Here is a 15889-nt window from a genome sequence, read left to right as displayed (position 1 = left end):
TGCCTCAGTCCAGACCATTTCACAAAGAATGCCCTAGCACTAAGACTATGGCTGTTTGGGGGGGGTTAAGGAATTACTGTAATAAAAAAAACAAATGACATCTTCCCACCCACCCCCTCCAAATTACTAAAGTTTGAAATAACTGCCTGAAATCCTAATTTCTTTGGTAAAATAAGAAAGAATTGCTTTGGTTTTTAACACATATTTTACTTAAAGTGTTGGCTTGGACTATGTCAAACTTAGCAGAACTTAGTTATTGTTTTCTTGACTTTTAATGGCATTAATGGTCGTCATAAACATGTAAACTTTTTTAATGCAGCACTAACTCCTGAACAGAAATTTCACAAAGGAAAGACAGAAATATTGTCAATTTTACATCTATCTGTTAGTGTCTAGGTACCTCGGACATCAGTAATATCTGGTAACGGCAGCCTCAGGAATTAATGTAATAATCAGGCAAGAAAAATGGACTATGTCATTCTCTGAAACTCTGACATCACACTTGACTCACAGCCAGAGGATTTTATTGCTTGCCATTATTACTTTATTGACACATCAAATCACTTCAATTTCTAATTGCACAACCCTGTATATTCACATTCACATTTTTAATACACAGTGGAATTCTCCTGACTGACAACCTGTATAGTGAATAAGAGTGTGGTTTACTGCATACATACTGCCCTATACATACTGCTAGTAAGTAAAATGGGAAAAGAATTGATGCTTTCATTTTCTTTGGAAGACACAGAAACCAGAAAAAATCTCCTCCTGACTTTCATACTCAAATAGTGCCTATTCTTTACTTAGTAGAAACGTGGCACAACGTACACTTTCAGTAGAAAATCAGTCCTTTGTAATGGTACTTCTCCACTCCAAACTATGCTATTTTACAGTTGAGACATTATTTGTTAGATAAGAAATAACAAAGCAAAGAATATAGCCATAAGCTGAGTTGCAGGAGAGAAATGCAGAGTGATGCAGTTTGGTTTTACTCCACTAGTTATAAGAAAGAGACAACTTCAATGAATGGCAACTTTTCCTCCCAGCAACCTGCCAATGCAGACTAGTACTTCCATTCCTAAAAATTAAAATCCTGGAGCACTTTTTCCAGCAGATGATCAATAAATAAGATGTTTTTTCACAATCCTAGTATTTTCAGGATTTAATATTTTTACTAAATCAAATTTAACATTTTATTATGGATGCACTCAACTCCCCCCAGCCAAACCTGCAGCAGCCGGGTCCAGGCTCCAAAGGAGGTGAAGACCTGAGCTGCAGCCGGGCCAAGAACTCCTTTTAGAAAACCCACAAGGAAGCAGAACGACACAGTGAACACCAATAATTTGTGGGTACAAGGAGTCTCGTGCATACTTTTCTCACTGGATGCGATTTGACTATGAGACAACCACTTTATTCTATAAATACGACAGCCTGGGGGAGCACACTTTGTGCTCTCTCTGCTAAACAAGCTGGCTGTATGGTGATGATTTTTACTACTCACAGATCAGTGGATGAGCCCAATTCATGTTTCATATCAATCATTTAGCTTAAGTAAATGCGTACTAAATAGAATGAATCACTTAGAATTATAAGATTGTTTGATTTTTAATATACTGTCTGTTTCATGTTACTTAGCTGAATTTGCTGAAATCTTAAGCTATATGCTGTAAAGTTCTGCTCATATTTACTAAACTCGCATCTACTTAATATAAACAAAACTGCTATAGTGAACATCTGTGAGATAAACTCTGTTTTGCACTTTGCTGGGAAGAACAGAATTGACTGGGAAGAAAATAATATCTTTGAGGCTAACACGAAAACATTATGGACATCTGTGAGATAAGGACTGTTTTGCACTTTGCTGGGAAGAAATAGGCTTCATTCAGACAAAATGACACCTTCAAGGCTATGAACTATAAACAGTATCTACAGTTAAACAAAACAAAGGCTGAGATCAGTGAAAAAGATCCAATGCAAAGAAATAAGACCCCAGACTCAAATATGGCTATTTGACTGAATCATGGTGTGAGGGATGGGTAAATAATGTGTAAAGGTATAAAACCCCAGGGATTCTTATGCTTGGCTGGGACCTCTGTGAAGGCACCCAGCTCAAGCCAACTCTGTACTACTCCATTAAATTATTTATTTCTACAAACCCTGATGCCTGAGAGTTTGCTTCAAGAGACTTAGGATCCAAACTCGCTACCCATGAATTTCAATGCCTGAGAGCCTACTTCGAGAAACCTGGGATCCAGACTTTGGAGCGGCATGACACCAGGCCTCTGGAAAGGAGGTAAGCAGGTTGAGTGTGGGTTTGTGGGTTGTGTGGGGCAAACGTAAAATATTTCTGTACTAATTTCCTAATAAAAAAATCTGGTCCTTGTCATCAGGAATAAAAAATAAAATAAAATAAAATAAAATAAAATAAAATAAAATAAAATAAAATAAAATAAAATAAAATAAAATAAAATAAAATAAAATAAAATAAAATAAAATAAATAAAAGCAAGCTGCGGTCTCTGTTATACATTCCCCATGAAGTTTTTCTCAAACTCACCAATGTGCTGGGAAGCTGCAGACACCTGTGGAGATGTATCTTTGTCTCATAGCAGTCCCGCCATAAGTAAGTGTTATTCCAATATGTTGTGATATGACTTTAGATGAAGTAGCTTAGGACAAAGCTCTGGATTGCAATGAAGGGCCTCCAGGAGAAAAGACAAAAAGAAGAGGTGAAAGTTCAGAATTTCTCATCATAACATAGGAAAAATCAAGTTGGAAGGGACCTCAAGAGGTCTTCAGTTCAACCGTCTGCTCAAAGTGCGGCCGACACTGAACTGAGACCAGGTTGCTCCAGCTGGGACTAGAACACCTCCACAAACAGAAGCACTACGGCCTCTCCAGGCAGCATGTTTCAATGGTTCTTCATCCTCATAGTGAAAAAATATTGCTGTATATCCAGCTGGAATCTCCCCCATTTTGATTTATGATCATTGGCTCTCATATTCACATTATCAGCCAAAATCAGGCCCCTTTAATGGAACCGTTGATCATACCTTAGATATACCTTGATGGTACTGACATGCTATTTAGAGGACAGGAGTATTGCAGGGTAACTTCCCTGAATTTTAGGATATATGAATTTTAATTGCTCCACTTCCTGCAATGATCAGATACCAGTCAAGCCATAAATATCAGCCTGGATTAAAATTTTCTACTTTTCTGGAAAATAACATATACAATTACCAGTCCACAGAGCAGATGTGTGTAAAATCTAATTAGTGTGGAACAAAATTTAAAACTACTTGAAACTCAAGAATTTTGCTAAGCTAGAATGGAAGAACAAATTCTAGATCTATATCAAACCAGCTCAGAGATGTCTGTGCCTGTGATGCTAGCTTACCCCTTCAAAGGCTTGATATCATATAAGCAATTGTTCTTCTGTTTAAATGTGCTCTCAAGCTATAAATCATGGTATTTATCATGAAATTTTATCTTCCCTGCCTCTGTCCATTTGCTTCTCTATCCCTTTGCCTCAGTACTGCATCACAAATGACGCATACATGTCTGTAAAGGTAGAAATATTCTGCTGTAAAGGAGGAAGGGAGCAAATACTATGCCTGGAACTGGAAGGGAGCATGTCAACATGTAAAAGTGGAAGCTAGCCACCCCTAAAGAGCTGAACCCAAGCTTTCTCAGCATTCAAACACTGAAAATTAGTTAAAACTTTTTCCATTACTGTTGCACTGCAACCACAGGTCCCGGTCAGGATGCAGCCTTATTTTGCTGTCTACTGTTACTATCGCCACAGCTGCTACTGATACCATACAACATTGTTTCAATTAAGATGTGACAAATAAATGTAATGAAAGTAGAGAAGGTGGGCAGGATAAAGAAGAGTGATGGTAACAAGGTTGTGTTAACACCCAAATCAATCTGCCAGTCTTTGTCATTCCAGCCCAAATGTCTTATTACCTATCCACAAACGTTTGTTTTCTTTCTGGAAGGTATCAGATCACAACTTCGAGGAGTGATCTATACAGTGAAAGAAAGGATGTGATTAATTCAGCTAATTAGGAAGGGGGAAGTTGTGAAAATGAGAGAGTTACAATTTTGAATCCAGCTATCTGCATGTAGGGACAACTGAAGACAAGGATTTGAGGAAGCTAAAATGGCTAGGGAAATTGTATAATATGAAAACAAATTCTTTTTGTGCATATGAAAGAAGAGGGAGCTGCTATAATTGTGACAAAAGGTAAGGTCCCAGTCAGAATAATTAACAATGCAAACAACACAAGGAAGGTCAACTTTCCAGCACTGTGGTGTTCTGCTTAAAAATGTGCATGAAGAAGAGATGGTTCCAATTAACTGCTCAGAGTGATAAAGCAAGACAGAAAAATTGCCAGTACCTGCAGCACCAACAGAGACATCAGCCTCAGCTCTTCTTAAGGTGAAATTAAGATGCAAGCAGTACAAAACAAGTGACTTGAGCCAGATCAAGTTTTAGGCTTCAGGTTTCTCTTCCCTTGCATTTATTACCCTCTGTCAGCTTTGCTGAGGAAGATCAGCCATGATTAATATTTCCCAGTAGAAGAAATTTATAAGCCTCCAACTGTAAAAGTATATGGTGAATTCAATGCCTACATTTTATAGCTTTCCATATAATTGTTTTATTGTTGAAATATAACCAGCATTTTCAGTTAGCTGGCAGTTCACTCGTCACTTAATTCTTCGTTTCTTTTCCTCCCAGAGAATAAAACACTGCAGAAAATATATATTCTGTTTTATGCTGGTGATAGGATTCCTTATTTTCTATGTGTCTACACAGGTCACAGTTGAAGATGGGTAGAAAGAAAAATCCTGCCTGTAAACTAACAGATACCCAAAATGTCACCAAAGGATATGTTTTGATCAGGTCAGTTACTAATTTATATTAGTAAATTGGGACAAACTGCATGACAGACTGCTAGATACAGTCAAGTTGCCTTTGAGTGCTCCTGCTCTATATTCCTGAGTAAAGCTGCGATACTTCTCCAGATGAGCACCGGCACTGCCTGAGCTCTGCAGATAGTAATTCTCCATTTGTCACTCGTTCAATCACTACTTTAAATGTGTCATGGGCAGTTATCTGGTCATCTCTTTAAATGGGTTGAAACAATTCTGTGCTCTAGCTTATTTTGAATGCTTATTATTACTGCAGGGGTAGCAGAGAATGTATTCTCAGTGTCTGGCCTTGTGAGCTCAATAAGGAAATGCATACGTCTCTTCATGTTCAGGTGAGAGGAGTAATCAATACTAATCAGCAGAGGGACCAGCAGCAAGATTACCCTGGCGAGTTTGTTGGCAGGAACAGCGCTAGATGCAATCCTGATCCAGACTGAAGGGGGAAGGGCAGAAAAGGTTATATTTTTAGGTCTATGGGTAATTCCACTGCCTCTACGCTAAGAATTGAACCTAACAAGTTCTGATTTGTGCATTGTGCCTGATATTGTGCATAAATAACAAGAGAAGTTGACTTATTAAACAGAAATTCAGCAATGGGAACATTCTCACTTTATGTGTTAGATTTTCCAATAGATGTGTGCCTGATCTAGGGGACTTTGAAAGGTTTAAAAATCCAGGGACACCTGAGAGAAATATTAAGTTAGCAACAAATTGGCATTCATATAATACGAAAGCATTCTCACATAGCTTCTTTTCCATCTAAAAGTATAAGAGTGCTTAATGGGGCTTCAGAGAGGATGGTGAGTATTGTTCTGTTGTGTAGGCAGGGTACTGAGGCAAACACTAAATAGCTCAAGACAGACCATGCAGCAAGATGGGGACACAGGCTATGTAGAACACCAGAGGCTCAGATCTCAACTTTTCTGCTTTACCTCTGAAGTCAACTGGTCTAAACAGTTGTTTCTTAGCTGCAAAATAAATCCTACAGACTTCAAGCATCCTCACTTCCCCCCAGACAGTCTGTGTATTCAGTCAGTTTAAACTGCCTGCACCAAATTTGGAGGTGTTCCACATCCCACCCATCTGTGAATCTTCCCACTGACTGAAGCTAGAAATGGGAAAAAATGACATGTCTCTGCACATGACCAGTCCGAATGAAGTTATTCATAGCAGAAGAGAAGCTGTTTAAGCTGCTACCACTCTATCATTCTAGCAGCTACATCAGTCCTTTCAGGTAGATTTCCTGCTCCATTTCAAAGTAAAAGTAGAAAACACAACCTTTTTCCCATGATCAGGGTAACAGGGATGAACAGGATTTGGCCATGCCAAAATTGATGGAATCAAGTCATGAAGTAATTCCTCAGGGGATTTTCAACTTGGGTTAATTTTTAAGTGCTAGCAAAAAGGGTCCTAGAAATTTTGATTTAAATTTAGCGAATGGAAGACATATCTCCCTCTCCCCAACAATTTGGTAGTATTTTTTTTTTTAAGGTGCCAGCTCTTGCACTTGAGTTAACATCTCCTCACTGCCTGTTGGGTAAGTTGTCTGTGAACAGCTTTTTGATTTGTGGTACTATTATGCAGAAGATCAGTCCCTCGGTTGCTTTGCTGATCTGCTCTTCTTCATCTTGCTTCTTTCTGGTCTGGTGAATGTTAATTTGTAGGTTTTTGAAAGCCATGTCTACCCAAGCAGTGCTTGTGAGTGCCACTCAGTCCTTGGTGTCACTGCTGTCATGAAACATGATGTGAACAACTGCAAAGGGACTCTCCACTTACCCTCTGCCTTCTCCTCCAAAGCTTTCAAATTTTGTGTTATATACAAAAAATGATTTAAACAGCTTCAGTGAGGTATTTCAGAGTCTGAATACAGATTACTTTATTTTGACATATACCAAAGTAAAAGTTATATACTTCGGCCGTTACAAAAACTTTCATCAGTACTCTATAACAGTAAAATGTATAGTAGTATACAATCTGTGACGCAATATTATTTAAGAAAATAAACACCCTTCGTCTCTTACAACCTTTCAAAATATTTTAATCTTGCTTTTGTACTATATTTTAAATTCAAAAGGTGTTAGCTTCATTTGTATTTCTTTTTTGGCCTGCAGATTAGGAACATCATTAGAAAAATTAATTTTAAAAAAGGCAAAAAACAAACCCCAAATGTATGGGGTAGTCTTTTCATTTTGTTATAGTCAAGAGTAATTTCATCTGATTACATCTGATTCAAACTTCACTAAAGGACATAAACTGTTCAATGGCACAGTATTTGCTTTGGTGGTATAACAGGTCACTCTATTTTTAGTCCTGAGATCACCCACCAGCATGATAGGAGCACTTAATAAAGGTTAAAAAGGTCACATGCTTGCATACTTAATTCAGTAACATTAAACTTGATAAAGTGCTGCACTGTGACTGAGTAAACAATAAAGATACATATTTTCCTCAACATACAATGGACCCACATGTGAATAATGGAGGCACTTATGCTGTCCAGAGGGTGAATAATGAGGGCACTTATCCCATCTGTGGAGCACCGCTTCATTGCAGCACTCCCATCTGGGAACCCCGTGCCTTGGTTCGGTGCATACATCACAGGTCTGCCCTCGGCACCCAGCCAGCCCCTAATCGTGCAGGTGCTCTGCATTGTTATCCAACAACATCACACCCTGTCAGCCAGGCCAGGGATATGATGTGCCAGTGCTTGAGCAGCCATGGGATGGCTCAGTGCTGACCAAGCCAAAACAGTCCTGGGGAAGGACAGGTAGGGGGAAGGTGTTTGAAATACACAAACGTATTTTCTGCTTTTGATTTCCTGCAGTTTAGTCTTTTGGGGAGTTTTTGGCTCCAGAAACATAAAATATGAAAGACAATGGCTTGAAATCACTGCCTCTTATGCCCAGACTGAATAAAACAGCCAGGTTTACTTCACTGATTACTCACTATTTCTTTCATACATACAGTCCTGCGAAAGTTTCGTGACTCTAGCAGAATATGTGTGTGATAAATGGTCACATATTTTGTTCTGCCATACACAGATCACCATGGCTGTTGCATGGACATTTTAAAGATTTTCATGGCCTTTCAGTTAGAGTAAGTCAGCTGGAGTTCTCCAGTGCCTAAAGAAGTTTGTGTTTCTTGATACAGAATCAAGTGCCCCGCTTATCATGTCCAGGTGGCTATCTTGGAAAAGAGAAGTCAGTTTTAAACTGCTGAAGTTAGAGTTGAGTGTCGATTCCATCCTTGGAGTGAAAATCCACAGTGAAAATGTCCACTGATTTAAATTCTGTTAAGACTTCATCCCACGTACTGTCTTAAATGCAAGAAAAGGTAAAAGCTAACGAAGAATAAAAGGGCAAATGATTTGCAACAGGATTTATGTTCTGCCGTCCTTTGGCCCCTTATGGTGCACTGGAGGGATGGCAGGAAAGCCGTCACACCATTTTTTTTTTTCTTTCAGTTGGCTGCAAGTCATCAGTCAGGTTTGCAGGGACACAAAGGCCGGTTTGCTAGATCCACCTGCCAGCCTTCACCCAGGCTTATTCGGATTGTAGTTTTATACAAACAGAACCGCACTATTCCCCATCTGTGCACCCTAATAATAAAATACTTTTCCTTCTCTAATCTGGCAAAGACTCCCTCTTTGTCCTGTTTCTTTGAATGCTGAGTTTGCAAAGGAATCTAAGCCCAGAAGCTGCTGACCATGTCTTGGAAGTCTTCGCTAAGATCCGGTGCCTGAATATGTGGCAGGAATTTTAGCAGTGCTTACTTAGGCAAATATGGTATTTAGTATCTCATTCAGGAATAGTTAAGTATATAGTTGTCCAAATACAAGCACAGTAACATTTGTAATAAATATGGATGTGTATTTAATATTCATAGCTTTTGGGTGCTAAGGTGAAAAGCCCACTGAAAAAAGCATTACCTTAAGGGTTATATTTTTCATGCTGAACACACAAGAGTCACTGCAGAAAGCTAAACTATTATCTATAGAGCCATTTTTTGTTATTTTTCTCTGCCATACATTGTGGCTGAAAACAGTTACAGCTACAAGTACTCAGAGACTACAGTAGTATTTGGGTTGTATTACTCAAGTAGTATGTCAATGACTACAAACTGGGTTTTAAAGTGTGATGGAGAATAATGTGTTTATGTGTGCACCATTGCACCATTTCGCAAGTCAAGGACACATGCAAAGTCCTGCATCTGGGGTGGATTAACAGCATACAACAGTAAAAAATTGGCATTGATGGGAGAGAAAGCTTTGAAGAAAAGGAGCTAGGTGTCTTGGTGAACAAGACCCAGCAGTATACCTCTGCAGGGGTGAAGGACAGTCACTTACTGGGTTGCATTAGCAAGAGGAGAGTTTGTTCTCCGATTTCAGCACTAGTGAGACCACATTTGGAATAACGCCTCCAGCTTTGGGCAAACTGGAGCAAGTCTGGTGGAGGGCCACCAAGATGATGAGAGGGCTAGAGCGTATGGTATATGAAAAGGAACTGACAGAATGGGTGCTGTTCAGTCCAAAGTGTAGAAAACTAGAGGTGAGAATATTGTTGTCACCTTCAACTATCTGCCAAGTGGTTACAGAGAAGGTGGTGCCAGAGACACACAGTGACATTACAAGAGGCAACAGACACCACATGCAGCAAGGGAAAAACAGCAGGTTGCCTAAGAAAGGCTGTAGAATTTCCATTCTTGGAGATATTCAAAACTTTGCTGGATAAGCAACCTTGCCTGTGAAGCTATGACCTCTAGAGATTTCAAAATTACTCTGCTTTCACCCTTCCCTTCCCATCTCCGCACACCTCCTTCCCCCTGAAAAGCAACCAGGAACTTCAGTTCATCAGCTCTGTACCCTCATTTTACAAAGGAAAATATGTCCATTCAAGCATGTTATAGCACTTGAAAAATATTCTTGATCACAACCCTTCCATGAAGTAGAGATGCTAATGTTTCCACATCACGAAAGAAAAGATAAACCAGCAGCTAGGTGCCATGGTGACACTGCTACTTACTGACGTTTATTGGAAACTTACAATGAAAAGGGGTTCATTCTGAAAAACATAGTCATCAAAACTTTGTGATATTAGGTCATTCAGGCAAGCTTTTGATGAAAAATTAGTTCTATTAGAAACTTTGTCTAAATTCTTGTCAGCTGACCTATTGGGCTCCTAGCATTTCCCTGTCTGCAACAGGAGCACTCATGCCACAGGTGCACCAGTGGATGGGCAGAACTGGGAATCTTGCTCCAAGCCCTGCAGCTGACCATTGCCACCTTGCACCCAAATATGCTGTAGGAAACAAGGCTGAGTGAACAACCCAAACTCAGCATTGTTTCAGCTTCACAGAGCAAAACATTCCTGCTGGAAATAGGAAGAAAATCCCCATGCATTCTGCCTAAATAGTCATTCCTATAGAATTCTTCATTAAAAGAAACTTTGACTTTGTATCAGCTGTCTTTGATTTCAGACACGAGTTTACACAGATTTACTGTGTGTGTAGCTCTAGTCTTTGAGCCAGCTGTGAGTGAGAAGGTTGTGAATTACATGTCTCCCAGACATTTTACTTGGGAAATTTTCTTTTTTTTGTGGAAAATTTTTTAAGTTTTGTGGGAAACCTTTTAAGTGACATGATAAGCATCATGATTGATTTACACTGTCCAGCAATTGCCAGGAAGGGCAAGGGAAAGAAAAGAAAGTTAAGACTAGCCTTAACGTTTTCAGGATTCAAAGCTGCAAACATATTGGGCACAAGGGCAAATGTCTTTACTTAGGATCTGAAGTGAAACTTGACATTCCTTCAATCCGCTAAACCTTACTTGTCAATAGCATTGCTTTCCCATTAAACTTCTCTGTTATTGAAAGATTAACTTTCAGACTGAGGACATCCACAAGTAAATGAAAAATGTCTTCCTTTGCTTTGTGAAATCATTCCCTTGTCTTCATGGGCTACAGCCAAGGACTGTTTGTGATAGAGTTGATTAATGCAGAAATCAAGTCTAATGTGAAAAGCCCTGGGAACAGTTACTTCATCTTTCAGCTTTTACTTTCAGTTGCATCAGGAAAGGCATACACATATTTCTTCCCATTGGAACCAAAGTCCATAAACTGTTACAGTAAATTCCTTACTGCTGGGGAGCTTAGATGGACAAACCTCACACAGTATCAACTGGTTCATTACTCAAAGCTTTCAGCTGACTGGGATTATAGTGCCTCAAAAAAGCCCAACGATGGTCTTTTTCTTTCCTTAAGTATCATTCAGTTCAAAAAGGATGACCACCATTTTGGTAAGAATTTCTCTTTCACTATACTAAAATAGTGCTTTTACTCCCCACTGTACGCCTTTGAATAATGCTCTATTACCTTGATCTTGCAGCTTCTTACACTGAAAGCAATAACTGTTCTAGTCATTTATTATTAACGATGATAAAAGCTTTATTCTCCTCATGACAGGTAAAAAAAGTTGCAGTTGTTCATGACTTTGTCCATGTTTCTTTAGCTTCATGGTTCCAAGGAGAGTGGGTCTTTGGAATCTCAGTCCTTAGGTCAGAACAGTTTGTAGGTCTGCTAAAACAAATAATAATTAGAAAATAATTCCTCTGCTGTCTATCACTCCTGGCTACAAAAAGCTTCTGAAAACAGACTGCAAGAACCATGTATCAGGAATTAAAGAGCCTGACATCCTTTTTCTGATCCCGCAATTGCCCAATCCATTGCATTTTATGCTATTTACAGACATGACATTGCAAGCTATTTGAGTAGATTTAGTCTTTTGAGAGTGGAATTGTGAATCTGAACTTCTAATGGCAGCAGGGGTAATTTAAGGTAACTCTTCAAACTTCTACTCTGCCTTCTTACCACAAAGATTCCACTTGAGGCTGTGTTAATCTTTGACTTCCCCTTTGGGAGAAAAGTAATACTTGTTTCTTGTATTATATATTATTATTTATTATATATTATGTCATAATAGAAACATTAAAAGGAACAGTTCAACATACTTTATTGGGAAATTCAGAATAAAATTTAATGTATTATTTATGGATCTGGTTAATTGAGTAGGTTTGTACAGAGAAAATTATCTGGTACTTAACAACTGCTTTTAAAACTAAATCACACAAAATCACATATACACACGGCTCAGTTTGCTTTGCATATTTGCATACAAGCAATAAATGCCACTAAGCAGAAAGGCTGAGGCTCATCCATAGCTTTAAACTTATGCTACTGTAGTGTTCCTGACTGTAGGTTTGTCAACACCACAGAAGGCATCTAAGAAATGGGATTTTCTCCTGCCTGGCTCTTGAGCCTGTTACCCCTGTCAGTTATAACAGTTGAAGTGCTTATGCCTCTGTGGGAATGAATGGGTAAGAAAGCAATTGCAGTAGAGCTGGAGAGAGGGGGAAAAAACCAACAAACCCACCACAAACAAAACAAAATGCTCCCCCCCAACCAAACCTGTCTTTTCTAACGATACCACTAAATGTGAATAAGAATAATTGCAGCTTTAACATCTAATTAGTCATAAAGAAGCCCATCTTCCATTGACAAAATATTGATACACTGTCTTTCACACCATTGCCATTATGGAAGGGAAAGGACTTGTTGACATGAGTTTTCTCAAAGTCTTATAGAAGCATTTTTAGACACATCTGCAGATTACCTCTCATTGCTACCTTTTTGACAAACACTTTATTATGCTAAAACTCTAGTACATATTGGATTTACATGATGCTGACTACCTGAGTTCTTTCACTCTGTTTCCTAAACATTAATTAATGCACTACTAGAAGCTAGTGAAAAGAGTCTATTGTTAGCTAACAGAAGATAATTTATGTGAAACAGCTTGCTTTGAATTCTTCCTGGATATTACCCTTCGAGAAATTATGTTGTTGATGGAACATCTAAAGTACAAAAGGGAAGATAACTTACAAATAATGCTCTTTTCAAACACTTTTTAAAACCTCAGTTTCCACTTGACTCATGTTTGCAACATGCTTCTCCAGATGTTTGGTTTGCACAAATATTTTAACAAACCAGTTCACTGGGAGGAATGCTTCATTACATTGACTTTCAAGAAAAATTTAAAAATTATAGAAGGAACAAATAGAAATGGGAAATACTATCTCTTTCATTACAGTGTCAATAAAAAATATTCAGTGTTTACCCTTTTCAATGAGAAGGAAATATTCTATGCTGCAAGGTCAGTACAGTCACACCAAATGCTCAGTTTCCAATGGAGTTTCTTGATAGGCAAGCTATATAGCTGATGAGTATCTATTTGCAACAATTTGGAGCCACAGACGAAAAATTAAGAACACTTTGTTCTATTCAAGAATAAAATGTGAACAGGAAGGGAACAAATTCTGAGTTTCAAGTGACCCTTTTCCCAGTGATAAACACATCACAGTTTTAAAAGTTATCATCAGCAAATGTCAAGCCTTCTGAAGACAATTATAGTCACAGTTTTCCTTTCTGACACCAGGTCAGGATTGTTCCATTAGAAATCTGTGCCAAACTAATGTGCTGATTTGCATATTTAGCAGCATTAAAAACAGCTGATGTTTTACTGCAGAGTTAGGTGTCTGTGTATGAAATCCACACTAAATTAATACTAAATTATTTTCAATGACCATATGTCTGATATTCATTTTCTTGATTAACTTCTACTGTACCTGGGCACTATATAGTACCAATAAAGTTATTGAAATTGAATTAACTTCATCTTTCATGGCACATTTCATGGCACATTTGATGACTCTAGATCATGGTTTGATTTAATGCTCTTAGTGATCAGACACTAAAATTTAAAGAACACCATATGTGATGAGAGTTGAGGAAGACTTTAGGAGGTACTTTTGTTAACAAAATAAAAGCCTTGCAATTTCAATCCATCCTAAAACATAATAATAATTAAAAAATCTGGAGAAGGACATCTTTTCCATTTTACCTTAGGAAGGCACTCAAGTACTAATATTTCCTTTGCGGATTATTAATTTTTCAGTAAAAATCTCATTTTTATTTCCATGTGTTTCCATATTTCTGATGGAGTCGCTTTCAAGGAAAAAAAATGCAGGTTGTTGAGGCAAAATACAAGTGAAACTTTTGCCATTTGTCACTATTGAGGAAAGGTAGAGGAAGCTCTGAGTTTTCAGTCCTTTAGCTTCAGGCAAACTGTAGCTTTGTTTTTGGTTTTTTTAAGCTGTTTTCATTAAGTGAATACTTCTACTCCCGTTATACCCCCCAAAAAATATTTATGGCATTGCAAACTAGGATAAGGAATCAAAAGCCAGCAATTCTCCCTCTATGTGGTCCAAAATTCTGCCTTCTGGTAACAATTTTATTTTTAAAAAAGGCTACAAAAATTAGTTGTACTAACGTTTAATGTGCTTTAGCATGTGGTAAAGCCCTTTCTGCCTTCAGAATCTTGTATGATTTCTCACTGTGAAAAAGCATTAGTATTCCATAATACAGGACAAAACCTTATTTTCAACTCTTTGGAGTCATATTCGTATGACGAAGATAAACAACAGATGGTAAATAGCAGATAATGCATGTTGAAGACTTCTGAAAAAAACAGAAAAGTCATTTAATTGCTTAATTACAGATTTAAGAGCAAGATTTTCAGGCTTCCCTGCCTGGAAGAGTATGCATTTACACATGCAAATTAAATGTTTGTTTTCAAATAGATACATGGTGGATAGGAAGATGCATTATGCTTGTACTAGAGGACAATTTAATTTGTAAAAATTATGTCACGTTAAATGGAGCATCTGACCTAAGTTTCAGTGATAAAGTGGGAAGGTGATGCATTCTGATTATATATGTTCTTTGACTCTCTAAAGCTTTAAAGAGTTACAGATTTTTACCTTTTCCCTTCTTGTATGACAGGAGACTGTAAACTAATATAGGCTACTTCTGTATTTAAGAATTTTAGATTAAATATTTAACTAAGTACTAGTTACTGAGCAGTAAGAAACACATAAAAAACCTGCAGATTTTAATGTGTGCCAAATGTGGCGTATGGTATGCAATTAAATAAAATAGTTGCTTAACATTTACAGTTTTAAGGACACTTAAAATTTTATTACTCTACAGTTGTTTTTTTTCCTTGGAGAAGGGGGATGTGGAATTCAGTCAAATTCAACTTTCAGCTAACCAGCTACTTTGCTAGAAAGTCTCTTGTTCCCTTTGAACCGTATTGGAAAAAAATCTGGTGATGCCTATATTTATGAACTAATCTTCCAGCTATTCGAATTATGGGAGGAACAGAGGAACAAAAGACAAGAATACTTCAGTGAAAATTGATTGGATGGAGAAGGTGAAATTCTAGCCACACTGGCCATGGCTATGCTAATCTGTGCTGATTGCCAGAAGTTCTGTAATCCCTTTTTAGCAGGGCCCGTTATGACAGGACGAGGGGTAATGGTTTTAAACTAAAGGAGGAGAGATTCAAGCTAGACATGAGGAAGACATTTTTTACGATGAGGGTGGTGAAACACTGGCCCAGGTTGCCCAGAAAGGTGGTAGATGCCCCATTCCTGGAAACATTCAAGGCCAGGCCGGATGGGGCTCTGAGCAACCTGATCTAGTTGAAGATGTCCCTGCTCATTGCAGAGGGGTTGGACTAGATGACCTCTGAAGGTCCCTTCCAACCCAAAGTATTCCATAACTCTATGATTCTTAAAGTCCTTAGCATGACTTTAGCCTAGGCCGATCACTCCTCTCCCACAGGAGTCCTCCGGAGGGCTCAGGAGGTGGCATGAAGCTAGTCCCAGTAGGCAACTTGAGTGCAGCAGTGCAAAGAAGAGTCCCAGGCATTTTTTATTTACTGGTACAGTCAAAGCTATTGAAGTCAGTGATTAAATTCCCATTAAATTCCGGGTAGCCAGGATTTTATCCGGAACTTTTTGTTTCTAAGGAGCAAATCTATGTTACAGAGCT

Source organism: Caloenas nicobarica, chromosome 2 (genome assembly GCF_036013445.1).
Source record: "Caloenas nicobarica isolate bCalNic1 chromosome 2, bCalNic1.hap1, whole genome shotgun sequence".
In the NCBI taxonomy this organism is placed as follows: domain Eukaryota; kingdom Metazoa; phylum Chordata; class Aves; order Columbiformes; family Columbidae; genus Caloenas; species Caloenas nicobarica.
Note: the sequence above shows the minus strand (reverse complement) of the source record.